Consider the following 13,900-nt stretch of genomic DNA (forward strand, 5'->3'; position numbering starts at 1 on the left):
TGGAAGAGGGGGTTAGACTGGAACAAGATTTCCTCGTCAAAGTTATGTGAGTGGAGTCGTCTCCGCCACTTGCCTTTGTCTATTTCGGTAGACATCTCCGAAGAAGTGTTTTGTTTGCGTTGTGAATATAACAATCTTTGGTAACCTAAAAGAGGTAGACCTTTCCTGATAAAACAAATGTTTTGTCAGTAGAATGAAAGGTGACCTTGAAGCTTTATTTTATACTTGGGGGCATGCAAACCTTTTGGCGTGCAGGCGAAGAGCAACTATTTATTTTTTAAATTTGTAGGTCCTCTAACCCTTTAAACTCGTAGGATTGGTCATTTCCTAACTTGCATAAAGAAAGGATGTGGGGCAAAACTCTAAAAATTTCCATTTTCATATATGAGACATTCTTATTATACGGCTGGATTAATCAAGCAGTTTTAGCACATAGTTCAAGATCGTTAAAAAATAAACATAAGTCATGAGCAAATGTTTCTCCCCGCATTTAAGCTCATTAAAAAATGAACTGTTTCCTGATAAATAACCATCTTGAATGTAGTACTTCAGCCTATAAAGCCTTGGTCATGTCCTCATCATCACCTCCACTCTATATTGGCCGATCATTCACCTCCATTTGATTGTTTACCCCTTTTGAGGAACAACTGCGAAGAGTGATCCCATTAGCCATCCTTGTAACACTGCCATGATTGGAAAATTCCAAGCCTTACCTAGAATCAGCTGCTACCCAATTTTATCACTTGTTCCTCAAAGACGAGTCTCCTTTAAGCTCTTTTCAACTGACTCGTAAAATATGAAAAGATTGCCGAGCCATTGGCCTCTCCAGCTCGTTAAAAGGACCAGAAGTGTTATCCCTCCTTTAGATTTTAATCTTTTTGGACCAGAGGGATTATTACACAAGAAGATCAAGCGCTTGTTTCGTCCGGCTCGTTAAAAGTATCGAAAATTCATCCCTTCTGTATTGTTTTATACTTTTTCGGACTTAAGGGATTAGATGACGAAAAACGAATTTTGGAGTTTCCTTTACGTCCCTTTTCAGACTCTCTAAAATTGAAAAGGACTGAGTTATCTTTGTCGTTAAAATCGTTAAAACCTAATAGCGACAAACTTGTCCATAGCAGACAAGAACGAGTTTCACTATCACTAGGCTCGTTAAAACATAGCGATGGGTTTGCCCAAAGGGAAAATTATAGAACAAGCATATGTTATCCTCCTCAAGCTTGACAAAAATAAAGAGGTACTGGTCAGCAATGACTGGGGAAAAATTGGGAAGAAAACTTGAAGAAACTTTGTTGGTAGCAAGTCGCTCTTGAACATGACACTTTCACTCCGCATCCAAGTCGGGTTGGGTTGTTTCATTCACCGGTCACATCACCATGGTCCCATCACACCATCCACACTCAGGGTTAATGCTACGAATCCATCACGTCAGTGTCGCCGATATGTTCAAGAGAGGTCATTCAGAGAATTCACCTGTGTCTCACCCGCTACAATACATTTACGCTCCATTCTTTCATGACCACCACCCTGAACCTTATATCACTAGATCATTTTCACCTCCATTAAAATCATTTGCTCCGTTCTGTGTCATTGATGTGGGATTCATTAAGGCCCTCCTATGACGGATCGCTTCTTTTCGACATCAGCTCATTATCCAAGAAGTCGATCTAGGAACACCTCGTTCAGTACTTTGAAGCTTGCATGCCTCAATGGCAAGTTTCTCACTTCCGACGACAGGTTTACATCAATGGCCTTCGACCGAAAGATTTTGTGTGGTGTTCGATGCCAAGTCCTTTATTCACACCACGTGAATTGTACTGCAGTACCTTGAGGGTCATTATCATTATCGATGATTCCTCTCGCGCCTGTTAACAGCTTACATCATTGGCTGGTAATCAGGCGATGTCTTTCCATGTTCGACTCCAAAACATCTCTCACATGGATACACTTGTACTTCGAGTGAAGATCGAACGAGATTGAAGACCCCGGATCTAGTTTCATCCATCAGGGCTGCGATATATATTCAGGGGAATAAAGACATCAAATGTACATCATTGCTGCACAGATAATCATCCAATCAAAGGGGTGATGGCTCTACTAGAATCATCAGTCTACACTCAGACGATTGTCTGTCCTATGTACATGAGAATGAATTTATAAAGCTGAGCATGGGAATGCCTGCCTTAGCTAGATCATGAAAAAATTATGAAGATAATGTATTGTATTGTATCTTATCACAGGTCTCCTCCCAGCTTGAAAGAACTTCGGATCCTCATAATAAAGCATTTCACCCGACCTCATGCTTTAGGGGGCAACTGTTATAAACATTTTTTGGCACTGCAACCCCAAGCATAAAATGTCCATAAACCAATGGCTCCTATGTCCCTAAAAGTGTTGTTCTAACCCCTAAAGGAACGAGGTCAACTGATTACAGCTTCTCCCAGAAGTTCTCCATGAAAAAACATTCAGAACTGGTCAAAACAGGATCATTTCACCTGCTACATAGGCAAAGTGCGTTGCATCTCACCTAAGTATACTCTGTGGGTGCGTTGCATTTCAAAAATCCCTTCTATGGGGTGCGATGGGCGAGAAGTGACAAATGGAAGTGTCATTCCACAAGGTGGAGAGGCATGGAATCTTCCAGAAACTTCTCCTGTGACACTTGCCTCTCTGAATTCGACCAAGGATGAGTAAGAGATCATCAATCTCCAAGTGGAAGCAAGAACTATCAGAGGGAAGACAATAATCAAATCACAAGCTGACTCATCTCCCTTACAGATATCTATATATGGATCCATCATCCCAGAGATCCAGGGGCTAGAATTTTGCATCTTGTAAGGAATTGCTGTTGGTTTCTTGAGGAAACATCATAGTGTTGGGTGATATAAGCTTTGTATGAGGTGAATAAGGGCTTACCTGCTGAGAGGATGATGCTGGGTCAGAACAACTGGTTGTAACTCCCTTGGCTCTTTCTTGATTATCAATAAAATCTATTCAAGTTTTCCTCCATACTCTTGTGTCATTTATGTTTTATGCATTTGTATGGTAAATTTACATCTGATCCTAGATTGTTTATGATAATAGATCCATGTTCTTGTATAGTGTTATGCTACTTTGAGTCTGCAAGTACTCTGTCAAGCTAGGTGCACAAGGAAGTAAGTGGCAAAGGACTATCAGAAGAGAGAGGAATCGAACTAGGAGCCAAGTGCAAGACAGAGGTTGGTCTCCTCTATTCTTCTCTCATCTATCTTTCATAAAGGAAAAACGAAAGTAGCTTTACTTTGTTTGTTTCTAAGGTAGCTACCACACCTTAGTGGGATAAGCAGTTCTGTATAGACACTTTTCCCTGTAACAACCCTAGAATAATGTAAATGTAATATAGAGTGTGTCAACCTACCCATGGTCCACGGACCATGGGATTGTATAAATAGAGTGAGGCTCTAAGGGTAGAGGGCAGTCTTAAGTCTTATGATATTATTGATGATGAAACAACTTTGTGTCTGTAAGTCCGAGTCGTGGTTGGTAGTAGTAAGAGTAGGCTCTGCAGCTACGTGCGCAGAGGCCTGATAGAGTCTGCAACTGTGTGCACAGACCCCTATAGCTAAGTGCGTAGGGTGGAGTTGAGGTTGTAACAGAACAAAAGTTTAATAAAAAGATAAGTTGATACTAAAGTATTGTGCCTATATTTAGAGATCTGTATGTTTATGCTTCTGCTATATGTTTATGCATCTCTTTATAGTTTATAGTTGCGTGCACTGGTTATGAATGTTGAATGATTAATAAAGATTACTGGGCCCACAAAATTAAGTCAGATCTATAATAATAACACAGTAAGGTTAGAGGATCTAGATATCGGCCCTTCGCACTCTGTATAGAGCTATGCAAAGGTCGGGCAGCTGCACGGATCAGTAAAAGTACGCAATATTGGTTCGTGAACCTCCAGACCTCATCAAGACATCCCTAGGATGCAGAAACTTGGTTCCAACACCCTCCCATACTACCTCGGGTGAGACCTTAGTCCGCACTCCACAGACTGTTGCTGAAACGGATGGTAGTGCGAGATTTGTTTGGTTAAATCACTTCTGAACCTGGGTCAAGCCCCAATAAGCCAACAGAGGGGTTTATGGGAAAGTGGTAGATATAATATGAGTCTTTCTATTATGCCAGTGAGTACATCAAACAAATCAACAACACAACAGGTGCAAATATTTTGGAAGAAGAAAGGGATGAATACAAAAGAGCAGGGGAGATTCTCAAAACGAATGGAAATAAATGCATAATAAAGAGTAAGTGTACGCTTATCATTTGTCAAATTACTACACAATAACTATTCACACTAAACTTCATATTAATTGATATTTTGATCTCATACTTATTATATATATATATATATATATATATATATATATATATATATATATATATATATATATATATATATATATATATATATATATATATATATGTTAGTTCAATTTCATCAGGGAATTTAGAAATTGAATCCATCAACAAAATTCATTCTTTACAATATGGAAGTGACACAATCGTAGGTCACATTGTACAAAGAGAAGAGGAGGAAATGGGATAGTGACAGGAAATAATTCAAACAGTTGAATGGTAGAAGCATGCCTTATGCTGATCATTTAAAATCGAATATGCCAATGACATGCCCTAACAGTTGGGTTGCTTATCATGTCAAAGAAAAATATGGTGCATCTAGTCATTACCCGCATGCTGAAGAGGATGCACTATTAGGTACAACAACTCATTAATTATAATCTCTTTTTATATGTTTTTAACTCCATACTACACCTTTAAATTGTAACACACACACACACACACACATATATTTAATTATGTTTGGGTTACTGGACACATGACACTAGATTTTTTCACTTTTTTATAGGTGCATCTGTTCCCATATATGTGGCCATATGGACATCATTTTTTCACGCATGATTTCGATGATGGATGTGTGTCACGAGACTATGGAGTGGAATTCGAGTTCGACCAATCTAGTCGTCCTAGCCACCATGATCAAAACCTAATGTAGGGAACATTAGTTTATGTTGGAAAGATACAAGAGATCATTCAAGTGGACTTTTGTTCATTCCAATGTGTTATTTTCAGGTGTAAGTGGTGGGACACCTTTGATCAGAATAATGCATGGGGGCTTCACTATGGGAGAAATACCATACCACGTGCACTCATATTGGGGGATATATATTGAGGGGAAAATGACATAATATATTGAGGATATAATAGTGGGTAAAAGGTTTTTATATTGGCAGGTATCAAAAGTCGAGCTCAAAGTTAATGAAAATATATAAAGGGGTATAAAAAATGTTAATGAAAAAATTGATACCTACAATATCTAGTGAAAGTAGGGGTTTTTTAAATTAGGAATGTGCATTGGGTTCGTATTGGTAGGGGGTTAAATAATGTGATTTGTATAGGTATTTTACAATATGTAGTCAAAATAAGGATATTGTTTAGTATCCCACGAATGCACGTGATATGATAGTGGTTCATTTAGTGAAGCCACTATGGAATAATTTAAAGGAAAATCATGACAATGGGCTAATATCTATCAACTCTAGAAATATGTGGCATGAAGCTAGGGAGCCTTATGTTTTCCCAAAACACTACTACCAATTTGTTTTTTTACATAGATGCTTTGGATAGGGATTGGTGGTTTGTATGAGGACACAACCCTAGATCACAACATATCTTTGAGAAAAATGGTGTCATCATGCCAAGCGAGGAAGATAATAAGGGTGATGACAATGGAGAGTGATATGTACTTTTGTTATTTAATCATTTATACTATTGTTGTATGTTTTTGTTTTCTTTATTTCTCAAATTACATTTATTTTTATTTGTCTTGTTGGCATTTTATAATATAATTGGAAAGATTCACAAATACTCTTATGTGTATTTTTGTAGTGGAAACAATTTTAAAGTACTTAAAACTAAGTATTTTCAATTGTGTACATTATCTATGATAATAAGGATTCAAGATCAAAACCCTTCTCAAATAGGAAAATGAGAACAAAATGGTGAATTTAGAAATACTTTGAAGATTTAGTCTCGATTTAGATACTTATTGGTTTAGTCAAATGTTTTTTCTTCTGGTTTAGTTCAAAATCGATATAATTCATCATGTAGTGATAACTCTATGAGGACTTTAATGATGAAAAAATTGTGTATTGATATGTAAGATTAAATTCTTGACGTGAGAGGTAAAGTCATGTTTACTATAGTTAAATCATATTTCTTGCAACATTATGTAAACTAATATGAGGTCTTATGCAAGTACAACATGTTGATTACATCTTTTTATGGACCATAAAAGAAACAAATGGGCTTACATGGATGCATGAGAGGTTCTAATTTTTTCTTCATCGATAATAGAATAATTTTGAATTTTCTTTTTAATGGTAATTATAAATAAAAGTTGCATTAATAAATATTTTATGGCTAAGAATTAAATGATAAATAATGTGACGGTGATTAAGAAGAATTTTTTTTTACTTTCAAATAGACTTGGTGATACATTTTTCTTTTGTATTTAGATTTTGTAAAATAAATATCTATTTTTACATATTTATAAGTAAATTCTTTAAAGTAGACATGTATTTATAAGCTCGGTAGTAATAAGTGATAAGGCTACATAATAAGGTGTTTTGTGTCATATGTTATTAAAATCTATCATGCCCAGAATGATCATTGAAGGTCATGATCCCAAGCCATATACATCATGTTATTGAAAGTCACCAACACAAGCCATATATACCATGTCATTGAAAATCACAAGCCTAAGCCATATACATCACATTGTTGGTTTGGAGGACATAAATTGTACAATACAGTAGTGGCATGAGAGGCATGCCTATAAGTTTTCATGGTGTTTGGTTTGTGACTAATAAGACCCATGAAACCCTAATCTGATATCTTTTCTCTATACCACTACATTCTAATTTCACTCTTATTTTACCATTTCAGCTGAAAACATTTAACAAAGTATAAACTTTTCATAGCTCCATTTTTGAAATCCATGGCACCATGGCGGTTTGTAGTAGGGACCTTTTAGATCTAGGTAATACACTTGGAATGTGTATTATAGGAAAAAAATTATGTGTTCTCCCTCTCTCTGGCCTCCCATGGTCAGACCATATTGTATGGGTCCACCATTTTCTCCTGCTCTTGTTGTTTCTTGCTCTGTTGATGTCTCTACTAAATGATTGATATATAAAATACATCAACCTCATACATAAAATACAAATTTTTATATTAAATGAAAAACGTATTTAGTAATATCGATACATAACTTTAAATTAAAAAAATTCATCGGTGTGCCAAAAATACAGTTATGAACTGGCTCCGCTATATTGTAAAACACAACCACACAGGAATCGATTCGCACATATGTATGACACACCGATGTTGATTCACAAATTTAAATTTTCATAGCAGTGAGTCACACTTATGTATTCGTGTGCACATATAGCATTTTCGCACCGGTACTGAATGTTCATGTTATCAAATGCACCAAACTAAAGCTATATTTTTAAATATTATTTTTGTAGTGTGTTTAGTAAATATGATCACACTAGTGTGAGAGGAACATATCAAGTGCATTGCATTTGTGATGGTGATTAAGAAACATTTGTTTGACCTTCAAATAGACTTGGTGATGCATTTTTGTTTCCTATTTAGATTATGTAAAAAAATATCTATTTTTATGTATTTATAACTAAATTATTTAAAGTATACATGTATTTATCATTGCGACATGATGTAATATTAGCTAAGAGAAATGTGAAAACATGAATTTTAGTGACTATTTTGCGATAAGTATGTGGAAAAAATAATATTTTTTGAGTTGTTCATTAAGAAATAATTAAATATATCATTTGTGAAAAGTTTAAATCTAATATAGTATCATTTTTGTAATATTTAACTCATATTTATTATTAAAAATAGTTAAAATTAAACCAGTACAATAGCAAATAAAGAACCAAAATAGCACCAAAATGTTATATCTTTATTACTAGAAAAAATTTCACTCATCTCTTTAAGGAGAACTTCTAATAGAGAAAATCCCCAGCTACAAGTAATTTCACTAGCCTTATGTTACATTTCTTAATCCTCGTCTTTAGAGAGAAATTTCTAATTTAAATGGGCAAGAGTTGCTATAAAAATTAAATTTTTTAAGTTATATTAAATCTAAATTAATTGTGTCGAGATTCTCTACAGCTCAGTATGGGAGAGATGTTGCCACGTGATGTTACATTTAAAAATAGTAAAATAATAATTTAATTTAACAGATTAAAAATAGTGATAACAAAAGAAATTAATGTCAACCATAATTAGAATACTTCAATTTACACCTTAATCTTATATAACTTTATATAGAGATATAAAGTAACTGAAAGTAAAAAAAATAATTTAGATTTTATTATGAGGAAGAAATCTAATGCGTAAAAAAATATAATTTACTTTTTACTAAAAAGGAAGAAATGTAATTCTTCCACATGATAAGAAATAGTATTATTGATATTAACTTATGTGTAATTCATTCTATGTTCCATTTACATGTGATATTTATAACAAAAATTATTTTATTATCAGCCATAAGTAAAATATTTCAATGTCCATATTAAATAACGTAATTTTATAGATATTTTATGAGAAAAAAACAAAGTAATTTAAATTGAAAATTTTCTTATGATTTCACTTTAGTGAGAAAGATTGAGAGAATTCTTTTTCCATTAATAGTTTCTTTCTAATTCAATGTATGAAGGATATATGTAATATTTTCAATGTTTAATATGGATTTGATATGTAATATTTTAGAAAATATTAATAATAAAAATAATTAAATGTATACGTATAGGAAAAAAATTTAACGGGCATATTTTAACATTTTAATGTGGATAATATGAATTACAAATGAAATATTTTAATGTCAACTACGTATGCCTAGATCCATCATAACTTTGATCTTCCAAGCACCTAGAGCTATAAAATGTCTTTTCACTCTAAAATATGTTTGCATCTCAAGAGATTTACTCACTCTCAATGCTTGTTAGATCCACACTTAAGCTCTTTAGGCTACACGTTATAAAAAAATACTAAAGTTTTTTAAATTTAATAATAGATTGAATTTTATAAATCAATATTGAATTAGCTAACTTTTATTTTTGAATAATTGATTATTAATAATATATAATATTTAAAATTGAATGGGTTACACATTTTTGTCTTATTAAGAACTAGCTAAATTATTTTACCTAGCTAAATTATTTAACCTTTAATTATTTTTTCTGTGTGAGTATTGAAATATTTTACTAATTAAGTTAGATTGAATATCAATGAACAATCTAAGAAATACAAAAATATTTATGGTAATTTTACAATCATAGTTTCAACCATACTAAACTTTGTAATTTATAAAAATATCTTTGTATTTTTTTAAAGTAAGTCGTTTTGCATGCAATTTCATATATAAAAGTTTGATATAAGTTCAACAATACATAATATATAAAAATTATTATTTCATAAAAACAAACATCATGATGATAACCATCTAACAAACATAAACATCATCTAAGATACACATTCAAATTCACTACCATCCTCTAGTTATATACACCTATAACACATATAAACGTCGTTAGCTAGCACACAAATCTAATCATCTAACATCATCACCACACACATCCTCAAATTAATATAAATATCATGTCAAATAATCGCTATCACATACACATCTATCTGCAAGCACATTAAATGAACATATCTAATATGACCTAATAATATACAATCAACACCAACATATAAATTAAGTACATAAACATGAGCAAAAAAATGCATTGTATGTATATCTATCTATATATATATATTTCTATATTTCTATATCTATATCTATATCTATATCTTTATCTATATATATATATATATATATATGTCAAATAAGTGCATCAAATATATAATACAATAGACGTAGTAGTGCCAACCTAGTCTGCATTGTTAGAAGAAACATAGGGCACATCTTCTAGCTCTGGCATCTCATCATCAAACAACTAAAGAGGAGTTATACTACTAGAAGGATCACCGACACCCTAATAGCCATCATTCAATGGGATCGTAATACTAGAAGCATCATCACCACCACCCTCATCATCATCATCACCACCCTCATCTGGCGTATCTCCTAGCATTGCATGCCCTGCATCCCTCATCCCTCCCAATACACTACTAGCTTCAATGGTACGAATAAGGGACATGATCTCGCACAAAAAGTATTTTCACAAATCCATGAACCTAGGATCTGTGCTAATATCTCGAGCCCTTGTAGGGTAGAGTCCCTCATCAACCAAATCTCTAGACAATTTGTCGCACTAGTCCATCTAAAATCATAGACCAGCATTATGGCCCTAGATGCCCATGCCCCCCTCAGGATGTGCCTCATCCTCTTGGGCCTCGCCCATCTCCTCATATCCTCCATCCGACGATGGAGGAGGAGGCATGCCCCCATCAAATGTGTTGATGTCAACAAAAAATATAGTACACAAAAATATTTAGACAATTTCATTACAAAATTTATTAAAACAAGTTAAAGAATGTGATATAATAAATTTTATTCTAATTCATTCAAACAATAAAATGAAACTAGATTAATTTAAAGAAAACACTAATATTATGTGTTCTCCCTCTCTCTGGCCTCCCATGGTCAGACCATATTGTATGGGTCCACCATTTTCTCCTGCTCTTGTTGTTTCTTGCTCTGTTGATGTCTCTACTAAATGATACATCAACCTCATACATAAAATACAACTTTTTATATTAAATGAAAAACGTATTTAGTAATATCGATACATAACTTTAAATTAAAAAAATTCATCGGTGTGCCAAAAATACAGTTATGAACTGGCTCCGCTGTATTGTAAAACACAACCACACAGGAATCGATTCGCACATATGTATGACACACCGATGTTGATTCACAAATTTAATTTTTCATAGCAGTGAGTCATACTTATGTATTCGTGTGCACATATAGCATGTTCGCACCGGTACTGAATGTTCATGTTATCAAATGCACCAAACAAAAGCTATATTTTTAAATATTATTTTTGTAGTGTGTTTAGTAAATATGATCACACTGGTGCGAGAGGAACATATCAAGTGCATTGCATTTGTGATGGTGATTAAAAGACATTTGTTTGACCTTCAAATAGACTTGGTGATGCATTTTTGTTTCCTATTTAGATTATGTAAAAAAATATCTATTTTTATGTATTTATAACTAAATTATTTAAAGTATACATGTATTTATCATTGCGACATGATGTAATATTAGCTAAGAGAAATGTGAAAACATGAATTTTAGTGACTATTTTGGGATAAGTATGTGGAAAAAATAATATTTTTTGAGTTGTTCATTAAGAAATAATTAAATATATTATTTGTGAAAAGTTTAAATCTAATATAGTATCATTTTTGTATTATTTAACTCATATTTATTATTAAAAATAGTTAAAATTAAACCAGTACAATAGCAAATAAAGAACCAAAATAGCACCAAAATGTTATATCTTTATTACTAGAAAAAATTTCACTCATCTCTTTAAGGGAGAACTTCTAATAGAGAAAATCCCCAGCTACAAGTAATTTCACTAGCCTTATGTTACATTTCTTAATCCTCGTCTTTAGAGAGAAATTTCTAATTTAAATGGGCAAGAGTTGCTATAAAAATTAAATTTTTTAAGTTACATTAAATCTAAATTAATTGTGTCGAGATTCTCTACAGCTCAGTATGGGAGAGATGTTGCCACATGATGTTACATTTAAAAATAGTAAAATAATAATTTAATTTAACAGATTAAAAATAGTGATAACAAAAGAAATTAATGTCAACCATAATTAGAATACTTCAATTTACACCTTAATCTTATATAACTTTATATAGAGATATAAAGTAACTGAAAGTAAAAAAAATAATTTAGATTTTATTATGAGGAAGAAATCTAATGCGTAAAAAAATATAATTTACTTTTTACTAAAAAGGAAGAAATGTAATTTTTCCACATGATAAGAAATAGTATTATTGATATTAACTTATGTGTAATTCATTCTATGTTCCATTTACATGTGATATTTATAACAAAAATTATTTTACTATCAGCCATAAGTAAAATATTTCAATGTCCATATTAAATAACGTAATTTTATAGATATTTTATGAGAAAAAAACAAAGTAATTTAAATTGAAAATTTTCTTATGATTTCACTTTAGTGAGAAAGATTGAGAGAATTCTTTTTCCATTAATAGTTGCTTTCTAATTCAATGTATGAAGGATATATGTAATATTTTCAATGTTTAATATGGATTTGATATGTAATATTTTAGAAAATATTAATAATAAAAATAATTAAATGTATACGTATAGGAAAAAAATTTAACGGGCATATTTTAACATTTTAATGTGCATAATATGAATTACAAATGAAATATTTTAATGTCAACTATGTATGCCTAGATCCATCATAACTTTGATCTTCCAAGCACCTAGAGGTATAAAATGTCTTTTCACTCTAAAATATGTTTGCATCTCAAGAGATTTACTCACTCTCAATGCTTGTTAGATCCACAGTTAAGCTCTTTAGGCTACACGTTATAAAATAATACTAAAGTTTTTTAAATTTAATAATAGATTGAATTTTATAAATCAATATTGAATTAGCTAACGTTTATTTTTGAATAATTGATTATTAATAATATATAATATTTAAAATTGAATGGGTTACACATTTTCGTCTTATTAAGAACTAGCTAAATTATTTTACCTAGCTAAATTATTTAACCTTTAATTATTTTTTCTGTGTGAGTATTGAAATATTTTACTAATTAAGTTAGATTGAATATCAATGAACAATCTAAGAAATATAAAAATATTTATCGTAATTTTACAATCATAGTTTCAACCATACTAAACTTTGTAATTTTGAAAAATATCTTTGTATTTTTTTAAAGTAAGTCGTTTTGCATGCAATTTCATATATAAAAGTTTGATATAAGTTCAACAATACATAATATATAAAAAATATTATTTCATAAAAACAAACTCATGATGATAACCATCTAACAAACATAAACATCATCTAAGATACACATTCAAATTCACTACCATCCTCCAGTTATATACACCTATAACACATATAAACGTCGTTAGCTAGCACACAAATCTAATCATCTAACATCATCACCACACACATCCTCAAATTAATATAAATATCATGTCAAATAATCGCTATCACATACATGCAAGCACATTAAATGAACATATCTAATATGACCTAATAATATACAATCAACACCAACATATAAATTAAGTACATAAACATGAACAAAAAAATGCATTGTATATATATATATATATATATATATATATATATATATATATATATCTATATCTATATCTATATCTATATCTATATCTATATCTATATATATATATATATATATATGTCAAATAAGTGCATCAAATATATAATACAATAGACGTAGTAGTGCCAACCTAGTCTGCATTGTTAGAAGAAACATAGGGCACATCTTCTAGCTCTGGCATCTCATCATAAAACAACTAAAGAGGAGTTATACTACTAGAAGGATCACCGACACCCTAATAGCCATCATTCAATGGGATCGTAATACTAGAAGCATCATCACCACCACCCTCATCATCATCATCACCACCCTCATCTGGCGTATCTCCTAGCATTGCATGCCCTGCATCCCTCATCCCTCCCAATACACTACTAGCTTCAATGGTACGAATAAGGGACATGATCTCGCACAAAAAGTATTTTCACAAATCCATGAACCTAG

The sequence above is a fragment of the Pinus tabuliformis genome, chromosome 2_2 (genome assembly GCF_031772625.1).
Source record: "Pinus tabuliformis cultivar Carrire ecotype Pingquan chromosome 2_2, CPIR1, whole genome shotgun sequence".
NCBI lineage: Eukaryota > Viridiplantae > Streptophyta > Pinopsida > Pinales > Pinaceae > Pinus > Pinus tabuliformis.